Source organism: Fistularia commersonii, chromosome 9 (genome assembly GCF_037954325.1).
Source record: "Fistularia commersonii isolate RoL2024-O1a breed Wild chromosome 9, RoL_Fcom_v1.0, whole genome shotgun sequence".
Classification (NCBI taxonomy): domain Eukaryota; kingdom Metazoa; phylum Chordata; class Actinopteri; order Syngnathiformes; family Fistulariidae; genus Fistularia; species Fistularia commersonii.
Window position 1 is genome coordinate 3,706,478 of NC_141292.1, and position 23,046 is coordinate 3,729,523.

Sequence of the window (23,046 nt, forward strand, 5' to 3'; positions counted from 1 at the left end):
AAACTAGACTTAGGAGATCCACTTTCTAAACTAATCTGTGAGCATAGCCAGATTAAAACCAGCTAACGAATATGTTGGTAACAGAAGGATGTTGAGCAACAGGGTTTTCGCTGGACATCATCTCACCCAGCGGCAGGAAGCGGAATTCGTACACCAGACGAGAAACAAGCCAAACCTCTTATCTTCACAAAGCTACTCGGTCTTTCTCCCGCACTCTCATATTTTGTCTTTGTTTTTCAACCTTTTCACCGGATTCAACCGAACCAAAGGAGGCTTTGCAAAAACAAACGTTTTTACCCCAGAGCGGTCATCAAACTAAATTAATACATCCAGTACAGTGAGATAAACCCTTATTTTTTTCTTCACTTTTCTACTTCATTACTTTTTTAAACTTTTTTCTTTCAACATATTTATCTCTTTATTCTTCTAGATATTATTTACATTTTTTGTCTTATATTTTTTCTCTTATATCTCTAACCCAGAGATGCTGTTATTGTTATATTATTGCGTTGTGTCCTGCCTTTTAAGGTTGTTTATTCTTGATTAAACTGAACCCGAGATCCGCTAGCTCTAAATTTAGTTGCACTCTGTATAACGACAATAAAACACTTGAATCCTTATATTTCAGCGTATTTGCAACATGCCTCGCGCAGTTTGTTTGTTCTTTTATGCCCCTGTTAAGATATCGCTTTTATAATCCTGCCGCGGTGAAGTTACGATAAACGCATTTTGGGTAGAAGAGAACGTGAAAAAGTCTCGGCCTCAGCAAAAGCTGGCTATGCAGTAACTTTTTGGCTTTTTGACCCTCCCCCCGTGGGGATAATGTAGCTCCTCATTGGTCGAATCGTGGGGGAAACAGTTTTCTCAGTGCGGAAAGGTACTTTTGTCAGCCTCAGAGCCGTGAAAGCCTTGCATATATCAATCCGTGAGTGAACCCGCTTAACGCCATACATGCAGCGAACCACCGTTCTCTTATTGGTCCCATGTGAATAAAACAATATTTAAGTCTTTGCGGCGCTCGGTGAATATTCCCGCTGCTGCCGCTGACTTCGAGTATTGCCGTGCAACGCGAGGCTTCGGTTAAGCTGGGCTTTGGTGGACGTCCAAACAGCCCACACTTCCAGATGAGGACCAGATGCAGCCCGGCGGTGTTCCAAGAGGCAGTGGAGCAAGTGCAGCGGGGCTGTGCTGGTGATTTTCACAAAAAAAAAAAAAAAAACCTTTGCTTCCACACACACACATGTCTGGATTCCTTCTCAAAACAAGGGAAAAAAAAAAAAAGCAGTTTCACACTTCCTTTACATCACTTCGACAGTGACCTACTTATTATCTTCCCCGCATCTGCACGTCAGATTTGCTGAAATGACACGAGGCTATCATTAACACGCCGGTTTATTTGGCGCTGGAATCTGCGGCAACGACCTCCGGATATCAGCGCCTTCCCCGCGAACAATCGGACTCACGCGGCGTATTTCACAGTCTCAGAAGCATCCATCTGTTGATGCATTCACCTGCTGTGTTGCCGGCCCAACGCCGCAGTCCCTTTGCAATTTTTATGTCTCCTGCAAAGGGTCTGGGTTAATGGCACTGCTGGGACCGGCCTGTACGGATGTGAATTGAAATGGTAAATAACTTGGGGTTGTTAAGTGTGAGGACCTTGGAACCATTCCTGAGAGTGCAAGCGCACATTTAAAATATACATCACACCACGGCTTAGTAATTGCATAATAAGGCGCATTGATTAAGAAACAGTAAAATATGAAATACGACATTTATTTGCTCGCTGTGTTTCGGATCATTAGACTTAAATAGCGTGTTAAATTTGGACCTTTAAGAGGGTACTTTTTTTTTTTCACATATACGTTTTTATAACATTCCAACAAAATTATTGTCCAAATCCAATTTGTTGCTTTTCGAAAAACACAGAATCAAGGACAATACATGTCTTTGTAAAGATAACAATTTGTTTTTGCACATTAATCCTTGTGTGAAAATAAATGTTATAAAGTTTTAGATTTGGAATGTTGGGGTATATCAAAGAATAAAATAAAAATTAAATAAATAAATAAAATGAGATCAAATTAAATAAGATATTAAATAAAAATAAAATAACTTTTTTATGTATTTTCAAAAAAATATGAAGTTTTATGCAAAAAAATATTAAAACTAAAAATTTTTTTTTAAAGGAATTAAAAAAAATTTCATACACATATATATATTTTTTCTATTTTTTCTTTAAGATAACCTTAATGGCTTAAAATCGTATATTGCCGTATACATTATGCAACTCAAAGGGCAAAACATGCTTTTTCAAAGAATTCACGCCTGGATTCGCCCTCTACAAGAAGATGTCATGTGAAAACAAGTCAACTCGCGCTTGCATTTTTTTTTTTTTTTTCCTCGCTTTCATCGTCCCGGAGACGCATCGGCCGCTCGGGTTCTCGTGTTGGAGATCACGAGGTCACGCACCGCAGGAATCCGTCATCTCACCTTTCCCCGACACGCTCGGCCCGGTCAGCGCCGGGCTCTCGCTCTGAGATCCAAACACAGGATCTCAAGTTGGACTCCCCTCTTTTTGTTTAATACGCAATATGTTCAAAAGGATCGGAACGGCGGCGATCGTAGGCTGATGAATTTTTCACTTTTGCTTTTTCCGGCCGGCGAAGACAAGGTATATCGGCAACATCAAAAGAACGAGGGCGCCGTCTAAGTCTCGGCTTTTGGCTGCGGCAAAGGTCCTTTCGGTTTATTTCCCTCGTGGTGAAAACGTATTCATGGGGAGGATGAAGACTCTACGTGCACAGATGACTGAGCGGTTCGTCTGCTCGGCACCTTGAAAAGGAGCTTCCCGCAGATGCGTCCTGTGCGTGCGCAGGATTATCCTTCGTCACGACAGCTGGAGAATTCCGAGGGAAATTTTCACTTTTGAACAGTCGCTGCACAAGTTATTTGGAATCGAGCGAGACTTGAATCACAGCTCCGGCGGCTTCATAGTTGTGTTATTGTTGGGTTATTATTTCTGTCATTACAACAATTATCATCATTATTGGCATTATTGCCCTGATGATTTTTCAGGTTTTTCATTAATAAAACACTGGCCATGTCGATTATAACAGTAATGACTGTTTTCTATAAGTATTTACAATTACCAGGTGTGTCATGTTTGCGAGCAGGATATTTATGTGTCTATTTTTGTTTTATTATTTGTATCTAAAGCAATAACAATGATTATAATAATGATAAGAACACGACCACTACTATTAATGATAATAATAATAACGGTTGTAATAACCTCATCATGATCATTGGGAGTAGAAGTAATATATATTTTTATATTATTTTAGCAGTATAGTTATATTATACCGTACTATGGTTATACTCAATACTTTAGTATAGAAATATATATTCATAGTATTAATTAGTATAAATTTTTAGTATTAATATATGTATATATATATATAAAATATCATATCATCATCACATTAATATCATGATTACTTTACATTACTTATTTTATCGTCTGTTTATATATTGTATAGTTATTTTAGTGTATTTTATATATTTTATTGCCTAATTGTATATTTATTTATTTATATTGTCTTTTTGTACAGTTTTTTATTTGTATTGTCTTCCCAGGACTACAGATGGAAATAAGCTATGAGCTACAATCTGGTACAAACATCTCTGCCTCTGTGCTTAATGTAATTGTACACCGTCCTAATAAACTTTTTAAACTAAACTAAATCATTATATTAATATTATTATTATTATTTAATATTATTATAATTGTATAATTTAATATTAATAATACTTTGATGTTATTATATTAATATAATGAATATAGTAATTATAATATTATTTAATAATTCAATATTAATAGCCATGAAACGTTATTCAAAAAGCTGATGAGCGTTCAAGAACTTCCGAAATCGGAAAAAATTCGGAATTTTCTCACAGTGCACTCGAGACCTTCGACTATTCTGAGAAAGCAGTGGGAAGTGACACCCTGACCTTCAGTATAAACAACAGCTCAATAAACAACACAGGCCTCATTCCAATACACAAACGTGCACGCGCGTGCACACACATCACATGCAAACGCACGGCCGTAAACGCTGGCCGTACAGTTAAAATGAGCGCGCATCGTTCCCCGAGAGTTTTTTTGCGGAATGCACTATCATATTTTAACAGGATGCATCACATCTGTGGCGCGGCCGCCGGGGAAAAGAGATATAAACAAATAAATTCGAGGGGAAACTAACGAGCACAAATGCCAACGAGAGGTCGAATCTTTTTGAAACCGGTTGGATTCTGTCGCTAAATGCAGACGCGTGGTATCGGAGGTCATTTTTAGCGCTTTGGGTTGATATCAAGTTTAATTAAGATTTAAGGTGAGTTAGCACTGGATGTTTTCTCTGAAGTAACTCGTTCTTTTGCCTCTAAAAATGTAATTTCACGATATTTCGCCTCAAGTAAAATCAGTCTGTGTTCCATACGGAGGATTTTCAAAGTTGTGAGGTTATCGAAAAATTAATAGAATAAAACCGATTAAAAAAATCGGATATTTGAGACCATATGGTCAACAGGGAGTTGGTCTCACAGCATCAGGAGTTTGCTGATGTTTGCGCAGACTATTTGCTCCCTTATGGGTTACTACTGAGACTAAAAGCACACAAAATGCTCCGACTGCTGTTTGACATGTCTTTGTTTGAAATGAGCTGCCTGGGAGGAAAGACAACAGTCCGGCTCATTCATCGGGGAAATTGAAGTTGTGCCAGCGAAGATCCGTCATGTTCTCACGAGGCCGAGGCCAGGTTTCCGTCCGAGAGCCTGCTCCGGATTTTCAGGAAAATGTTTAAAATTTGTCCCTTTCGAAGCGGGTCGCTTTGTTTACGTCCGTCTCAGACGGTCCTTATTCATTCGTCCCCTCGTCAAATCCTGCGCGCTAATTTATGAGCCTATTTCGCGTCTCTTTCTGCCGCAGGAGTCGTGGCTTTGAGCGGCGCTTTTTACCCACCTCGCATTCAAATATTGTACAATCTGCCGCATTCTGTTGAGTCAATGCCTTTTTGATTTCAAAATTCAAGAGGGATTCCTTATTTTGCAATTTCCCATTAAGCAATTTCTAATATAACTTGAAACTTTGCTTCATAATACATCAGTGGAAGCAGTTTATATGGATTAATGGAAAAAAAAAAAAGCCCAATCACAGTCCAAACATGATTTGTGCCACTTTTGTAGTCATATATATAAACCATGAATTATATTTCTATTTTAAGGTTTTAAGGTTGTCATAGTATAGCATATAAAGTGCCTCGAGCTTTAATAATTCACTGATGAACAGCAGATATGGATTCTTCATTCACGTCCTTTAACACATGGCAGACGGCACCATTACCATCTGTCTCCAGTCCCGTCTCCAGTTTTACATTTTTTCAGCAGCTGTTGCGTTCGACATTGGCCGCCGCGCTCGTACGGTAATCCCCCTGCCAACTTTCCTCAGACGATGAAAAGGTCAGCGGCGCTTGCAACAGAAAAGCCGCTTCGCCGGATCATAACAGCGCTCGCGTTTACTCCCGAGGAGGAAGAGTTTAAATCCACGGTCACCTGACCGGCCCGGGCGGCGCCTTCGGACAAAACACAACCCAGAAACCTCACTGTGAACCGGCAGGGGGTCGTTTATACTACATCTGTCAATTAAAACCCCCAAAATAAGATACAATATCATATATACACTGCTAAAAGAAATAAAGGGAAGGCTAAAATAACACATCCTAGATCTGAATGAAGGAAATATTCTTGGTCGATACTTTTCATTACATAGTTGAATGTGCCGACAATAAAATCACACAAAATTTTTTAGAAATCAACATTTATTTTTTCGAGCTGTGTATATATATATATATATATATATATATAAACAGCTTGAAAAAATAAATGTTGATTTCTAAAAATTTTTGTGTGATTTTTTTGTGTGATTTTATTATATATATGTATATATATATACACAGGAGTGTCTCTGAAAATTAGAATATTGTGATAACGTTCTTTATCTTCTGTAATGCAATTACAAAAACAAAAATTTCATACATTCTGGATTCATTACAAATCAACTGAAATATCGCAAGCTTTTCATTATTTTAATATTGCTGATTATGGCTTACATCTTAAGAAAACTCAAAAATCCTATCTCAAAATATTAGAAGATCGTAAAAAAGTTTTTTTAATTGCATTACAGAGGATAAAGAACTTCATCACAACATTCTAATTTTCTGAGGCAGTCCCGTATATATATATATATATATATATATACACATATGTACATATATATATATATATATATATATATATATATACACATATGAGATGATCATTATTAGACATGTTGTTACTTTTGTCTGTTTTTCTCTTGAGATTACGTTTTAAGTTGTGATGAACTCCACAAACTCCACAAGATATTAACACCGGTGTTGCGTTTGTAGATTTTCTAAGTCTTCCACGAGAGCTCGGACTTTTGCAGAGCAAAAGACTGTCCGCCTAGAAGTGTGTGCGAAGTCTGTGGCAGCGGCTTCAAAACTAATTTATTCCAGCATCTCAGTTGGCTAGCCGAGTGAGAAAATTTCCCTCCCAGGTGACATTATTCAGACTACTTCTCCTTGAACGTATGAATCGAGAAAGGGTCCCGGGGGAGGAAATACAGAATAGATTCAGTGATGCAACATAGTGTGATGCTCATGTTTCTATACTGCTGCAATTAAATTATGTCTGCTAAAAAAAAACAAAAAAAAACAAAAAAAAAGGGGGCGAATACCCCTATCCTACCTCCGGGTTGGTGCCGCGTGTCCGTTATTTGTTGCCGCAGAAACCGGTTGCTAAAGATCCCGGTTCCAAAATGGTGATATATTGTTCCTCCTGTCAATAAGTCATTTTTACGACGTCTCCGCGCCAATTAAGTTTTCTGTTAAGACGTGACCGCCGGACAGAGGGAATGTGCTGACTCCCGTGTGAATGCAAGTCAGCATGTTTGACAGCTGATTGAATCCACCTGGCGATGACATAAACCCCGCCTGTGTCTCATTACCGAAAAAACGATCGCAGATCTGCAGAGAGTCGCTAAATACGCTCTTAAAAAAAAAAAAAAAAAAAAAAAAACGGTACCCGCGACAGAAAACAAGACAAAAGAAGAACATGAACTCCGCATAGCCGCTCCATGCCGTAACCCCTTTAAATACCCCCTGAGCAAGCTTTCCCCTCTCAGAGCGTGCACGGCGGGGGCCTCCGTGACCTCCATGTGCTAAAGACAAATATAACCCCCGTGCTACCAAAGCTGTAACCTCCAGAGCGCTCTGTTTCCGTAACACTCCTGATATATAGCCACCGAACACGGGTTCGTGTGCAGCGCCGCGCAGGAGAGGATGTGAAAGGAGAAGGGCCGGCACGGCCTCGCGCGCGCGCACGTCCGATCTATCGTGATTTAACGCTGCGAGAGGGTCGTGAGAGTAGCATTCGAGAGTCGGAGAGGGTTGATGGAAACAGAAACAGGAGGATGGGGGTCGAGGGCGTCTTCTAAATGCTGAAAGAAGCTGCTGTTGCTGCTGGAAGGCTAATAGGCTTTCCTGTATGAATCAATGTGATGAGTCGTGTATCTATTTTGTCTGCGCGCGGATTCAGGCACCATGTGTGTCTTCCGTCACGGCTCACGGTGACGCATCCCTCTCCTCCCGTCGTCGTCGTCGTCGTCTTTCCCAATTCGATTTCCTCCGTGACGCGTTTCAAAGCGCGGCGAGGAATCGCAACATGTGGAAAATGTTTCTACTTTTGCACCGAAAACATTATTTGCCGTGCAACTTCGGGGGGAACCTGCACTGACTTTGCTTTTGGGCCTTTTGAAAATGTCGGTTTGATATAAATCATATTGGCAAACCGGCTCATTTAGTATGTGCTTGCAACATTTCTATTTTTGGATTTTGCCATGCATTTTACAGTAAGAGGAGAATATAGATGCCCTTTTTGTATAGTATTAATATTATGTGATGATTCAAATTAATAATAATAGTAGCAATAACAATATTATGAAATTAACATGAGCTGTATACAATATTAATAATAATATAATATTATTATACCCCCTGATAATATTATATTAATATATTAAAATTCAAGATTATACATTTTATATATATTAATATATAATATTATTACAATTTTGATACATAATATATATTAATTTGTATGATAATAATATTTACAATAGTATTAATATTTATATAAGATACACATAATATTATATGATAATATTCATATTACTTACAATATGAATATAAATACTAATATTAATATTGTATACTATTATGGTGTTACAATTATGGTATTTTTTATTATTGTAATTATTAATATTATTATTATTATCATTATTTTGATCGTAGTAGTTGTATTATTATTATTATTATTGTTATTATTATTAAAAGATAACACACACCATCTCTTTTTATGTGTTTGCATCATCTTACAATGTTAAGTTCATCATGATTTAAAGACAACTACACAAGAGACCTGTCGGCTCAGTGTTTTAGACTCAAACTTTTCTGTTGAAACCATTTTTTCACATTTCCAACAGTCTGCATCCCATTATGGGTGATATTAAGGTTCTGTCAAAGCCAAAGCGTCAACTTAGTTGTTTCATTGTTAGCGCTCTCAAGGGGCACCTTTTCAAAAGAACCTATTCCAGACGGCGTTATGCAATGCTCTTCGATTCATTCGAATTGGCCAAATAATCTTTTCCAATTAAGATGATGCGAAAAAGAAGCCTGATGATGCGAAAAAGAAGCGCAGACAAAATAGAATCCCGTCTGTGGCCCCCCTTCACTGGCTCGCGCTGATGATTTGGGCCAAACGCAGACAAATCAATGAGAAACTCTCATTCTCTTTGAACAGGGCAGGTGTGGCAGCGAACAGGGTATCTGGGTAACATCCAAGCGGGACCGTAGGAGCGTTTCCAGATCAGCAGCTCTGAAATTTCTGCACCAAAGCCCAGGGTTTATCGGTGCCTCTTCCTCCGGACACGACAGGACGGCAACTATCATCATTCCCGCTGCGTCCTCAGCGAAGTTCTGACTCAAGATGATGGACGCTTTGTTACATTTCACCCCATACATGACCAGATACCTCCTCATCTGGGTGTGTTTTGTTGGTTAGGCCGCCTTCAACCATAGCGGAGGTGGGAAACATGACCTTTGCTGCAACCAACCACCGAGGCTATTGAGATAATTTACCTTCACCTCGGTTGGCTTTTCACAGCATCCTTTTTTTTTTTTTTTTTTTTTTTTTAATCTCCGTGTGCTTGAACGATGCTCCCCTCTGAGTTGTTGCCAGGAAACGGGCAAATATTTTACAATAATAGTGAGGCTGGTACATAAATAGTTGTTCTCTACGAATTGAAAAACGAAAGTTTCAACAATGCTTTTTTGTTCTGATTTAATTGGATACCACGGGGAATAATTGTAATAATTGAAATGTAAGGATGATGGCAGCGGGATTGAATTACCCTCCATCAGCCAGGCTGTCTCCATCCTGTCCTAAACTGACCCAAGTAACTAAGTAATGCGTAATCCTCAATGTTTTCCACTTAATATTTGCATCAGTCTAAATCAGTGGTGGGCAAACTACGGCCCGCGGGCCACATCCGGCCCGTTGGTCTTCTTAATCCGGCCTGCCGAAGATTAGTACAGAATTCATACTTGATGTGAATGATTGAATGATTGGGTCAATGAATGTGGGAGCTCAGGAGATTTGTAATTTAGCCTTTACTGGGGACATACTGATGCACATGAATGAGCTGGATGTGAAATTACAAGAGAAAAACTGGTTTGTGAATGAAATGCAAGCAAACGTTGGACCCTTCAAAACCAAGCTGGTTTTATTTTCAAAGCAAATTCTTTTTTTTTTTTTTTTTTTTTTTATGTATGGTATCTTGTGCTGACGCGACCCGTCTGTCAAATTTTAAAAGTCACCTGAGCCCACCCCTGGTCGAAATCATACGTGTCAAACGCATGGCTCGCGGGCCAAATGCGGCTCGCCACGTCACGTTCTGCGGCCTGTCTTAACATCTTAAAAAGTCAGATTGTCTTAAAGTAAATAAGTCAAACACGTGCATTGACCATAAACTACATTTCCCACAATTCACGCCGATCCCGCAGCGTAATAGCATCCCGCTATCGGATTGCAGTGAATCCGCATCAATCAGATTTTCCCATAATATCCAGGAAGAGAAAAGTTGATGCCGATGGAAGGTTGTTTCAAGAAAGATGCGAATGCATGTGTAACATTTTGGATTGAAATGACAATAACATTAAGGATAGTTACATTTATTTTACATTAGCTCACATTTATACAGTTACCGTTACATGCGGCAACCATTATGCTGATGTTTGACACCCCTGATCGAAATGAAAGACGAAGCTAAAATCTTTTACATTGCTCCCTTGAGGCTCTATGACTTTCCAATTTTATAAACAGAATTCTAACTGGTGTAGTTTTAGGGACACTTGTTTCTATTCTTTCCCCTCTCAATAAACAGATATCGGTGCAGCAACTGACACGGGGAACCTGATCTCTGGCTTTCCGGCAGCACAGTCTGTGCACCGCCGCCGTTCCCGGCAGCAGGGGATCATCATATCTTTCCTCCTTCAACCTCAGGTCGTGTCTCCGTCGCGTTCACGGTCCTTATTTTTGGATTAATGCATTAATACAAACTTGGAAGTTTTCTCTCACTACTTGCAAGCTCACCCGACTGGACTCTCCCATCTCTATCTTATTTTTCCGCATCTTCTTTCACTTCCCCTTTTCTTGTTGTTGATTAGATATTTTAAGTAAATGGGAGTGGCATCTTACACAACGAGGCGAAGAAAGCACATTTTCTATCTCCTCTTCCAGTAGCCGGTCTACGATCGTTAAATTAAAGAGTCTTGGAAAAGGTAACACGCTGCTATAATGCCCTTTTCCATTTCCGTGTGAGTTGCAAAAAGCTCCAACATCAGCTGTGAAACGCCGTTACATCATCTTTAGAGTTTGTTGACTCTCAGCAGGCCCGAGTAGGAAACATCCACATATAACAACAAAAAAAAAAAAACATGCCTTAGATTCTCTCTCTGTCTTTTTACAGGTTATAATTTTTCCAGTTTCAAAAACTTGAAATCACAGAGCACTTTCAGAAATTGCATTTATAAATAGATCAGGCTTTATATGAAATTATAGATGAATAAATATACAATGAAAAGTCATGTTTGCTGTTTATATGTTTTCCTGGTATTTATGTATGTCGATAAAGTTTTTTACCAAAATGTTTTTCCCTTCATCGCATTGTGAAAATGAGCGGATGAATGGATTTAATCATAGTTTGAGTTGTTTTCACAGCATATTGAAAATGCATCTTGTCTCAATAAACAAGTAGCTCTCATGTCAATCAAATCCAAAAACAAAATGATGAATCATATGTCCTCGCTGTCTGGGGGTGCAACGTCATAAATTAAACCCCTATGCAGAGTGCAATGTGTGGAAACTCCTTAAATTTACATAATGAGCCCACTTTGGATCTTTGGAGCAAAAAAAAAAACAAAAAAAAAAACCAAACAAACGAGCAGGGATGCGAGAATAACAACAACAAAAACAACAACGAAACGTGACATTACCGGCATCCAGGTTAGGAAGAAAAAAAGGGTGCATTCAAGGTTGCATGTTTGGAAGAATATCAGCGTTACACTCACCCTTGATATGATCGGGCTCCTCGAATCCTCTCGGCTCCGACGGATACTGTATCCGATGCAGACACGGGATATTGGAACAAGCACAAAGATCTCTGGGAGAAGCTGAAGTTGAACTCCAGTTCCCTGCTGCTGCTCCTCTGCTGGAGACGCTCACATGCAGCCAAGGCTCAAATGAGCTGTGATGAACTTTTCCTGTGACTGCTCACGCCGCATGCATGCTGAGAAAGTCTCCTCTGTGCACAGTCACACATGCATATGTGTGTGTGTGTGTGTGTGTGTGAGGGGGGACGCACGCACACCTACACGGACCCGCACGCCGGCACACACACTCCCAGCACTGCAGCATATGCAGCTCTGACTCCTCCAGTCATCCTGGCTGGTGAGACACTCACACTCCGTCTGACAGGACTGTGTGTGTTGGTTACAGAGAGGAGGAGGGACGAAGGAGAGAGGGAGGGTGTGTGTGTGTGTGTGTGTGTGTGTGTGTGAGGGAGAGAGAGAGAGAGAGAGGTGGAGAAAAAGAAAGCGAGAGCAACTGTTTCAGGAAGTTACCCAAGCTGTGTCACTGACTCTAAGCCCACAGCGAGTTCCCCCTCTTGAACTTCGTTTTTTTTTTTTTACCCGAAATGCAATTTTACAAAGGTCACCGTAACCTTCGACGCCCCGATTCATAACATCGGTTATTGATCGCATATATTCAATTGTGCGGTCACCCGAGGCCGAGGCGAGCTTTGAGATGACCTCACGGCGGCGCGTACGCACGGCTGCGGCTCGACAAACATTTATTCACTGACTGCGTCCTCGGTTTGCTGCGAGTTCAGCTGCGGCCACACAAAGTGCAAAGTGCATCTTGTTTACTTGTCAGTCTCTCGAAGGGCACGAGATTCTTCCAATTCCATTTCTCTGCACAGACTTCTTTTTTTTGGGGGGGGAAGTGAAATTTGTGCTGAGTTAAGAGGAAAATATAGGAGTTGCAACAGATGAACCTATCAGGGATAGATAGATAGATAGATAGATAGATAGATAGATAGATAGATAGATAGATAGATAGATAGATAGATAGATAGATAGATAGATAGATAGATAGATAGATGTGCTTTATTGGTTCCCTGATTGGTAAATGATAGGGGCAGCAACACCAAAAAAAGGTGGATAAACAAAGAAATAGTGTATTTCTCAATCACACAATATATTATAGTTGTCATCAATTATACAATATAGGAAGGAAAACACTTTGAGTGTGATTAATTTCATTGATTAATGAAATATTCATTAGGTCCTTTGGTGCAATCATATATTAAAATAAGGTTCCACTCTTTAATCTAACAAAACGTGAAAATCACGTCATTAAGCGACTCATTTTGACCGAAAAGCATGGAATATTTCACAAAGCCGAGTAGCATTTCGATGTCTTTTTTTATTTGTTTCTGCTAAAAACAAACCAATAAGACATTGAATTTATCCATCCCATCCCAAAAAACGGAATAAAAAAAAATACATTTGGATGCTATTTATTATACTCATATCCACAATAATATTAATATGAATATAAGATACATATAATATTATATGAAAATATTCATATTACTTGTAATATCAGTAGTAAAACCAATATTTATATTGTACACTACTACAATACTAGTACATTCTGATTCTGATCCCAGTGTTTTAGATCAATAAAAAATAAGGATATCAAAAACTCTCCAAGCTAGCTTTTTTTTTTTTTTTTTTAAATAACTTCTCCTAAGTTCTACTACCTCAGTGGTGGAACAAACTCCCAGAAGCAACAAGACTAGCATCATCTCTCTCAACCTTCAAGAAACAGGTAAAAACGTTTCTCTTTCAGGACTTTTCACTGCGCTGATGCCCCAGATCAGGTTGGCAGCAAGTTAGGCTATGCAGTGTGTGTGTGTGTGTACGTTTGTGTGTCTCTGTCCAAAAAAAAAAAAAAAAAAAAAAACCCTCACTAACCCAAGCTTCCTGTTCTGTATATTTCCTGTGCATCGTGTATTTGCAAGTGTATTTGCAGTCCCTATGTCCTCTATTGTAAGTCGCTTTGGATAAAAGCGTCTGCCAAATGCAATGTAATGTAATGTAATGTAATGTAACTTGTATCCCGAGTGACAAAGTCAACATGGCGGCTTCGGCTCCAACTGACTTCTGTCATCTCCGTCCCCGCTTAGCGCTACACGACTTAAAAACAACAAAAAAAAAAATTGCTTGAGATCAATAGAGAGGCGTCGTGGAAAAAAATCAGAAACTTTGAACGCGGAGGCGGAGGATTCAGAGCGCCGCTCGTCCGAGTTGGCCATGGCGGTGCCGGGGTTCGCCCAACACATTATGTATTGATCCGATTGATGGAGTGGCAGGCGGCGGACAGCGAAGGCGGGAGAGAAGTCTGGATTGATGACATACTCTGTCACGGCACTCGAGAAATTTCCCCCGAAGGCATCTGGACGGATTTTCATTTCAGGCCCTTCTAATCTGCGGGGTTACCGGGGGGTTGCGTGATTCATGACGCTACATGGATGGGACATTTGCAGAGACAACAAGCGCCGTTTAAACTTTCCATCGAGGACACAATCTTTCTTATTATGTGCGTAATTGATCCCCTTTTCTGCACCGAATCCATGAAACATGTCGTTGTTCATGATGGGGATTTTTGCAGGCGAATGAAACAAAGATAAGATGAAAAAAAATGTGCAAAATATCGAGGCCGGTGGCGGTTGGCGGTTTTGTCTCACAGCAAACGAACTCCCCCGGTTCGATTTCGACGGAATCCCGTCTCTCGACCGATGACGGCGGCGATGGACTCAAGTCTCTCTCAGATAACGAATATATGAATGAAGGCCGGTTGTGCCAATGCTGAGCAATGAAGAAACAACATTAATGATAATGCTGAAAACATACCTCTTCACCAAACATTACCCTACTAATAGCACTTAACCCGTAACCCTCCCGGCAAAAAAAAAAAAAAAAAAAAAAAAAAGGATGAAATAAATATATGTTTGTATAAGGTGATGAGACGGCTATTTGGTTGAGTGGTCACTTCTGACTTTCGACCACAGGTACTTCAAATCTTTGGTGACTGAATTGCACATCTTGTAAGTCGCTTTGGATAAAATGACTGTAATGTAATGTAATGTAATGTGATGTAATGTAATGTGATGCCAGTTTGATGTTTTTTGTACAGATGACAGTACAATGTGAGTAAAGTAGGCTGGAATTGAATGCCTATTTTTGGTTGATTATGGTTTTAAGGAGTGAAACTACAGGGAACGGAGATCAAGACGTTGGACGATTTCAGGTCAACAGTCCAGAGTAACGGAGAGTCTGGAAAAGAGATGAAGAGACGGGTTCAAGCAGGTTGGAATGGGTGGAGAAAATCGTCAGGGGTGTGATGAGATAGTCCAGGGGTCGGCAACCCATTATCTTTACACTGCGGCTCCGAGTGGCTTGGGAAAATAAATTCTAAATATTTAATCGAATTGTATTTCATTTGTGTTAATTCCTTTTTTTAACTTTTCGTTCTAAGTTGGAAGATTATTGTGATCCTGAAATATTACATAAAATGATATTTATTATTTTTCACCGCTCAAAATAACGTCACACTCGCGGAAGCCGGTATACCCGCCAGCCGGTAAAGTCGCGATTTGCAGATGCTGTGCGCTGAAGTTCCGGAGCAGAAGTCCCATAAACCGTGTGAGATAAATATTTATGAAGATATTTTGCAAATATTTACTTTTCATTGTTTACTGACACGGTGATTTTTTTCCTGATTTATTTTTAAAATTCAGCTCAAGGCTCCGCTACACGCTCTGAAAGCCCAAAGCTCAAAATAAGTTCATTACATAAATAAAATTTAATTTTCTCCGTAATACTTTGTGAATTTCAGAAGCAACACACTACACACTTGTTTATACAAAGTGTAAAGGTAATAAAAAGAAATACATGCAGTGGTACCTTTATTTAGGACATCAATAAGTAATTGCGGCTCCCGGTGTTTTCTTTTCCTTGGAATACGGATCCAAATGGCTCTTTGGGTGTTAAGGGTTGCCGATCCTTGAAATAGAAGATTATCAGGAAAGCTGGACAAGACGGTGGTGAGACCAGCGATGCTGTTCGGACTGGAAACTGTTACAATGACCCAAAGACAGGAGGCAGAGCTGGAGATGAAGATGTTGAAGTTCTCTTTGGGAGTGACCAGGATGGAGGGACGGCTCATGTTAGATGTTTTGGAGAGAAGGTCAGAGAAGGCAGAATGAGATGGTTGGGTCATGTTCAGAGGAGGGATAGCGGATATATCGGTAGACGGATGCTGGAATTGGAGCTGCCAGGTAGGAGGTCTAGAGGAAGACCAAAGATTTACGGACATAGTGAGTGAGTGAGGATATGAAGGTAGTCGGTGTGAGAGAGGAGGCTACAGAGATTAGGGTTAGATGGAGAAGGTTGATTCGCTGTGGTGGCCCCTCAAGGGAAAAGGAGAAAACGAAGAAGAAAACCAATGGTTTTAAGCTTTGCTGTTAGTTTCCGGCGTTTTCAAAAGCTGGTTATCGGTCGATCCTCGTCTTCTAAATCACACCGAGCGTTGAGGTAGAATGCGGTAAAACGGCTTCAGAGGAAGAGGCTGACAGGCTCGGCCCGTCATTGCGCGCCTGACAACATTTCGGAAATGATCTTTACAGACAAGCTTCTCACTCGTAGCTTTTTTTTTCCCCCCCCGTGTTGAGGGAGGTTCTCTGCCGCGGAGATGTTTGGGATTCAGGGCCACATCGACGCCTCATTGATACACTCGTGCTTTCCTTCGGCTGTGCGGGAAAAATCGGGTATTATATATTTCGGGCCCCCCGTGTTCTTTTCTTTTTTCCGACACGTCGACCAACGGGATTGTCCTCGCCGGGTCCCCGCTCTCTGCCGCCACCGCCCTCCAACGTGACTTCTAGCCTGATATCGGGCCCGCCGATAATCGAAGAATGTCCTGGGAGTGTTTTCACTCCGGAGATGTCACTCTGACCACCAGCAGGGCTGCAACTTTTTTTTTTCCCCACCTTCAGTTTAGTCTTCGCACTTTCTATAACAACCAATCAGAATCAACTGCTGTGACACTGGCTTAACTAGTTATCTATTTATTGAGTTCATATCATGTCTTCCAATATGTTATCGACTGAAAGGATTATTGATTTGTCCTTGAGAGGACATTTTTTTTGTTCTTGACAAAAATGATTTTCAGATTTTGATGTTCCGAAAGAAATAGTTCTCCTGAAAAATAAAAGCAACGCAAAATGTTTGGAAATATGTTCTGATTGTTGTCCTTTCTAACTTCTTGGAGCTTAGATACTGTTTTGATTTTTAATTTTTAATTTTTAATTTTTAATTTTTAATTTTTAATTTTTAATTTTTAATTTTTAATTTTTAATTTTTAATTTTTAATTTTTAATTTATGATTATTTCTAATTTAATTAATATTGTTGTTAATTTAATAATAAAGTAAAGTAATAATAAGAATAATTATTATTAATAATAATAAACATGATAATAATTGAATATATTGTTATTATTGTTATTGTTAATAATAACAATTTGCATCATTAATAATATTGAATAGTTAATGTTATATAATAGATACCATTTTAATTTCTATTTGATAATTATATTAATTGATATTGATTAATACATTATTACAGTATACAGTATACAGTATTGTTGATAATAATGATAATATAAATCATATAATTATTGTTAGCCAATGTAATAGTTAGTATTTATTTTTTATTATAAAAAGTATTAGATTGTATTTTAAATATTATATTATATTATAAAATACATTAAAAAAAATGCTAAAATTAATTTCTATAATCATTTAATTTTTGTGCAGCTGTGCTATTTTGTCTTGATGCTCATATTGATAGTCGCATCCGAACCGACCAATTAAAATATAATCACCTCACAGAAGGTAAGTTATTTTGGCGTTGCGAATCCACCACATTAAATGACTAATGTGCAGAGCAAACAGACGACCCGCGGCCATCTGTCCGTGGCTGTCCTTCAGCATGTTTTATTATATTTGCAGGATGTGGAATTTGGAACACGAAACACTGTGACCTTGTGACGTAACAGGCGGAAAGCTATAAACAAACCGAGGCCGCATCGGCTCCCAAGAGGCAACACGGGGGACCTTATCGGACCGGAGATAAGTCACAAGATTGGAGCGGGTGAATCTTCACGGAGGAGACGACCGGGGACCGAAAGGTTTTCTCCGGTCTTGCAGTTCTCATGGCGTCGCGGTCAAAGGGTCCGGACGGTCGGCGGCTTCTGGACGGATTGCGGAGGCCGGTGGATTGAACAAACCTCTCCCGCTGGACACTGGTGGAATGCATCGAGACTGATAGTACGACTATTTCTTTCGAATGCTACTGGATTCTTACGCTCCGTCTTGCCGTACGTTCAAATATGAATTCCCTCCCGTTTATCGCGCTACTGCCTCGCAGCTAAAAGGTCCCCGGTTTGATTCTGCCTTTTTGTGCCTGAGTTTGCATTTTCTCTCCCGTTTCCTCCCAGCGGGAAGTTCAGATGTGTGAAAAATGTATGTTTCCATGATGGCCCCGTCAACAGCAAGATAAGCAGAATAAATAACGAATGAACGAAAAGTATTTTCCAAATCGAACCTTTAAAATACTAGGATTCTGAAATCATGGACACTTTTGATAAAATATACAATAACGATGTCATATTGTGATACCGCGATTTACAAAGTGCAAATTGGAAAAACACAAAGTATCAGGAAATGAAAATGCATTCGTTGTACAACTATCACAGAATCTGCTGCAGCTGTTACACACAAATTCAAATTAGATCACGATCATTCGGATGGTGGGACTTAATGTGCATTCCCCGAAATGGGTAAAATTATCATTGGGTTTTAAAGCTAATACATGAAGATAAGCAAAAGTGGAGACAAATCAACCGATATTAAATAGAAACACAAAACCGAAACTACTTTATAAATTTCAAATGAAAGAAAACAACCTGCGGTTTCCAGTCATATTTGACTCAAAAATACAAATATAAGTCATAAAGGGCCCTTTGGAATTTATCTTTATAAAGCGTTTCTCCAGTTTTCTCCCCCGATCCCTGCACCAGTCCAACAGTAGAATGGGTTTCCAGGCTCACATTAAAATCTAAATATATATAAAATATATATCTATACCAGGGGTGGGCAAACGTTTTGGCTCAGGGGCCCTATTGACTTTTGAAATTCGACCGACGGGCCGGGTCACCACAAGATACAATACATAAAAAAAAAAAAAAAAAAAAAATGCAGTTGTTAACAGGACATATCATTGTACCGATACAACCGATCTTTGGCGGGCCGGATTATTGAGACCAACGGGCCGGATGTGGCCCGCGGGCCGTGGTTTGCCCGCCCCTGCTCTATACACTTGTTTTTTTCATATCTTATAATACTAAAAATCGCTTTTTCAGACTGTTTTCAACATGTGTCATTATACTGCCCACCACTGGAAGACGTAGCAGCGAGCCGGCGTAAACCAGGTAAAGATCCAAAAGCTCAGAGTGACCCCTACAGGCGGGGTCGGGGGTCCCCTGAGGATAAATTCAACACAGGCTAAATTGGAAAGAACATAAATGCCAGCATACGATTATCGAGCAATTTGGGGATCGAGTTTTTTAAAAACAACCGGGAAAGCTCGGTAATATGTGGCACCTTGTGTGATAAAGTGGCTTCTGACCCCGAAAGGAGACCAAAAATAGAAAGAGGAAGCGAATCTTTCCTGACGCGGACAGTTTTGTCAGAGGCAAACGTCACAAACCCTCTATATTATTTTGTCGTCTTTCGAGTCATTTTGGACATTATGTCTGTATAAAGTGACATCCATAAAAAGCATTTCAACCTCAATATTCCAACAATATGTTACATGAACTCTCTTTTTTTCACATTTTGCATTGATTTCATGATCCTAAGCCCCGATACTGCCAAAGAAATCAACACTATTTGGAGCAGAAATCACTTCATCCTCTCAGCCGGTGCAACACTGCTTTCTAGTGGCGGCTTGGAAAACATGGAGATGAGAGTTTGACATTTTTGGTGTAAACGCCTTTTACAGCACCACTGGACAAACAAGAGTTTATTAAGTTTACCGATATATACTATTTAGTGACAATTAGTAGCCCATAGTCGCTCGTGGATCATCAGATTTAACAAATTCCGGAAAAATCGGTCATCTTACTCCTTTGAATTTGCATTTCAGGTCAGCTTCAAAACGTCTGCAGCGACGCTGCTCAAATACCTGAGAATATCTTTTTATAGATGATTCTAAAAAGTGAATCTCAGACAGTCGACTGGAGATAAAAATACATTTTGGAATCGAGGGAGAAGGAATGAAAAGTGAATCCGCTCTCTGGAAGAACTTCACATGAAATTCAACACCCATCCTGATTTCTCCTTCATTAAAAACACCAAAGAGGGAGGATTCGCTGCGGGGGTCGACCATCTGCGACCATCCGACACTCGTGTCAAAACAATATGGCGTGGGATCGGCGGGACCGCAATATCAAAACAGATAACAACAATCCATGGGTGTTTTCTTTGACGTCCTTTTTAAATTTTAGGCTGTAAACCGGCGATAATCTCGCCCCGCTTTGGAGGCAAGAATATTTTCTCTATTTGACGTCACCTGGTTCAGATGAAGAAAAGTATCTTTATTTATTCATCACATTATTTCCTCTTCCCTCAGCCGCAGGGAATCTTCAAATCTTTGTACTTAAGACCTTAAAACACTTGATAGCCTTAACCTTGACAATTTATATTTTATTGAATTTCTTATTCTCCCTCCTTCCTGCTATTATCTATTATTGTTATGTTTTTGCTTGAAACTCTGGCATAACAGTTTCCGTCGGGATAAATTAAGTTGTTCTCATCTCATCTCTCATCTCATTTGTGAAAAATCTCCTTTGCTTAAAGGTTTTCGACACTTTCTTCAAAATCATTTATATTTCATTTTATAATGATTCCCCCTCAGGAAAAAAAAAAAAAAAAACGTGTTCAAATGGGTGTTTTCTTTGGAGTCCTTTTTAGATTTTAGGCCGTAAACCGTCGACAATCTTGCCCTGCTTTGGAGGCAAGAATATTTTCTCAATTTGACGTCACCTGGTTCGGATGAAGAAAAGTATCTTTATTTATTCATCATATTATTTTTGAAAAATCTCCTTTGTGTGAAGGTTTTCGACACTGTCTTCAAAATCGTTTATATTTCATTTTATAATGATTCGCTGTCAGGAAAAAAAAAAAAAAAAAAAATGGTCAAATGGGTGTTTTCTTTGGAGTCCTTTTTAGATTTAAACCGGAATTTTTTCTCTATTTGACGTCACATGATTCGGATGAAAAGTATTTTTATTTATTCATTGTATAATTTTTGAACGATTAGCATAAATCCGACAGCAAGCAAAAACTATAAATGTATTTGTGTTTAAAAATAGCTTCGTGTTCATAGTTTAATCCCCGGTTTATTTTTAACAATGCCTTTTTTTTTAATTTTATATCTGTTCGTGGCATCCTTTTTCATCTCCTTTGCTCAAAGATTTTGGACGCTTTCTTCTCAGCTCCATCCCCTCAGTCACGTCGATTTCGCTGCACGACAAGATAATTCTAATTTGTAACTATTTTATTTCAGGAGGAAAAAAAGGGAAAAAAAACTTTTTTCAAACCCCAACAAGTTGCAGCATCACAGTTTGCACAAGCTGACCAGCATTTTTTTATATTACACTTGAGAACTTTCCTGCGTTAAAATAGCTTTTTTTCCGATTTCCTGGGTTGGAAAAAAAACAAACAAAAAACAAAAAAAACTGACAGTTCTCATGAACCTCAGCTTTGATTCCAGCAATTAGTCCAATCAGTCGCATCTCTCGATTTCCCCGGCGTCGTTTACATGTTGTCTTGCCTCATCACTCGGCGGCTACAATAAACAACCCGTTGAGACAAGGCCGGCCTGTAAATACCAGCAGGACTATTTGCAGTAAATCAGTGTTATTTACTACTCCGCTCATCCACCTTTGTTTCTGCGGAGGCGGCAGTGACGTGTTCGGGGAGTCAGATAAAGGGTATTTCTCACCATCGCTTTCCTGTTATTTTCCAGGGTCCTTTGTTTGGTTGCAAGGCCTCGGCCCGTCGGTTCTCAGGGGACCGAGAGGAACATGCGAGCTTTTACGAACACAGACCTCTCCCATACCTGTCAAATCTCTGTGCATGCAAGTGTCACTTCCAGGTACTTCGGGGAGAAAACTTGCTGAATATATTTCAGAAAATATAAAATCTGCGCGTGCGGTGCAGAGTTGCAGATTGCAAAACATAATCAAAGATCCTGCAGCTGCTATGAAAGGATCTGTTTTGTTTTTTTTTTTTTTGTTGATATTGATTGTCGTCTTTCAAAAATACCCTATTTTTTTGGATTTATAACTAAATAAGACCCTTTAGAATATTGTGTCACGCAGGTTTTTTTCTGTGCCGATGGTGATTTAGGGGGGGGAATTTAAGTGTTCAAGTGGGTAGGAAGTGTCCTATCACTCCTGGCAAGAAGACAGGATATTGCATTTGTGTGTCACTTATAAATTCCAAGCATTTGGAGTGTCACTTGAAAAAAAAAAAAAAAGGGAAAAAAAAAAAGGGTTTGCTTTGAATTCCTGTCCGGGGCAGACACAACAACAACAGGAAGAAAGGCCATTTTCACAGGTGTCAGGAAGCACAGGAAATAAACAAGCTGCATACGGGACAAACATGTACCAGTAAGAGTCAGAGGTGAGGCTAATAACAGAGACGCAGCTTGAACTCTGGATGCGATTTCAATTCGTGGACGCTTTTTGACGGTGGATAACACCCGGCGCTTTGCTCCCGATGACCCTGACATTAAAAATATCCCGTGAAGTTACAACCTGCCACAATCTGCAGAAAGTAATTTCTGTGCATTTTTAACAAACCGTAATCAAGTTAAATGCACCGTGACTATTAAAGAACTTTCCGAGAGGGCATGTTTTTTATTTTGAAAAAAAAAAACAGGAATACTCTCTAAAGAGGCTTAAGAACTGAAAGTTAGGGACAGTATAATTTAGTCGGAAACTAATTCATTTATTGGACAAAAAAAGTCCTGCAAAATCTGTCTATGAGTTTTAAAAGCATCGTTTCATGGGATTTCAATCAATTCACATTTTTTTTTGGCAATTACTAAAGTCCCGTTATTCTTTTTTTAAGTCGCCGAATTGTTAAGGTTACGCG

At 39.4% G+C, this 23,046-nt stretch overlaps 1 protein-coding gene across 2 annotated transcripts in view; it reads right to left on the reverse strand.

The window, feature by feature from the left end:
- The window catches only part of arhgap24 (Rho GTPase activating protein 24), a 76,324-nt gene extending 64,161 nt beyond the window's left edge, over positions 1–12,163 (reverse strand). Inside the window, exon 1 of one of the 2 annotated variants that reach the window (XM_086151985.1) lies at positions 11,763–12,163. The gene's annotated coding sequence lies outside the window, so the exon portion shown is untranslated. Of the gene's footprint in view, positions 1–6,822; positions 6,891–11,762 lie in introns of those variants that run through there. The other variant, XM_086151986.1, reaches the window with a different exon arrangement.
- Between the last annotated feature and the right edge of the window lie 10,883 nt (positions 12,164–23,046).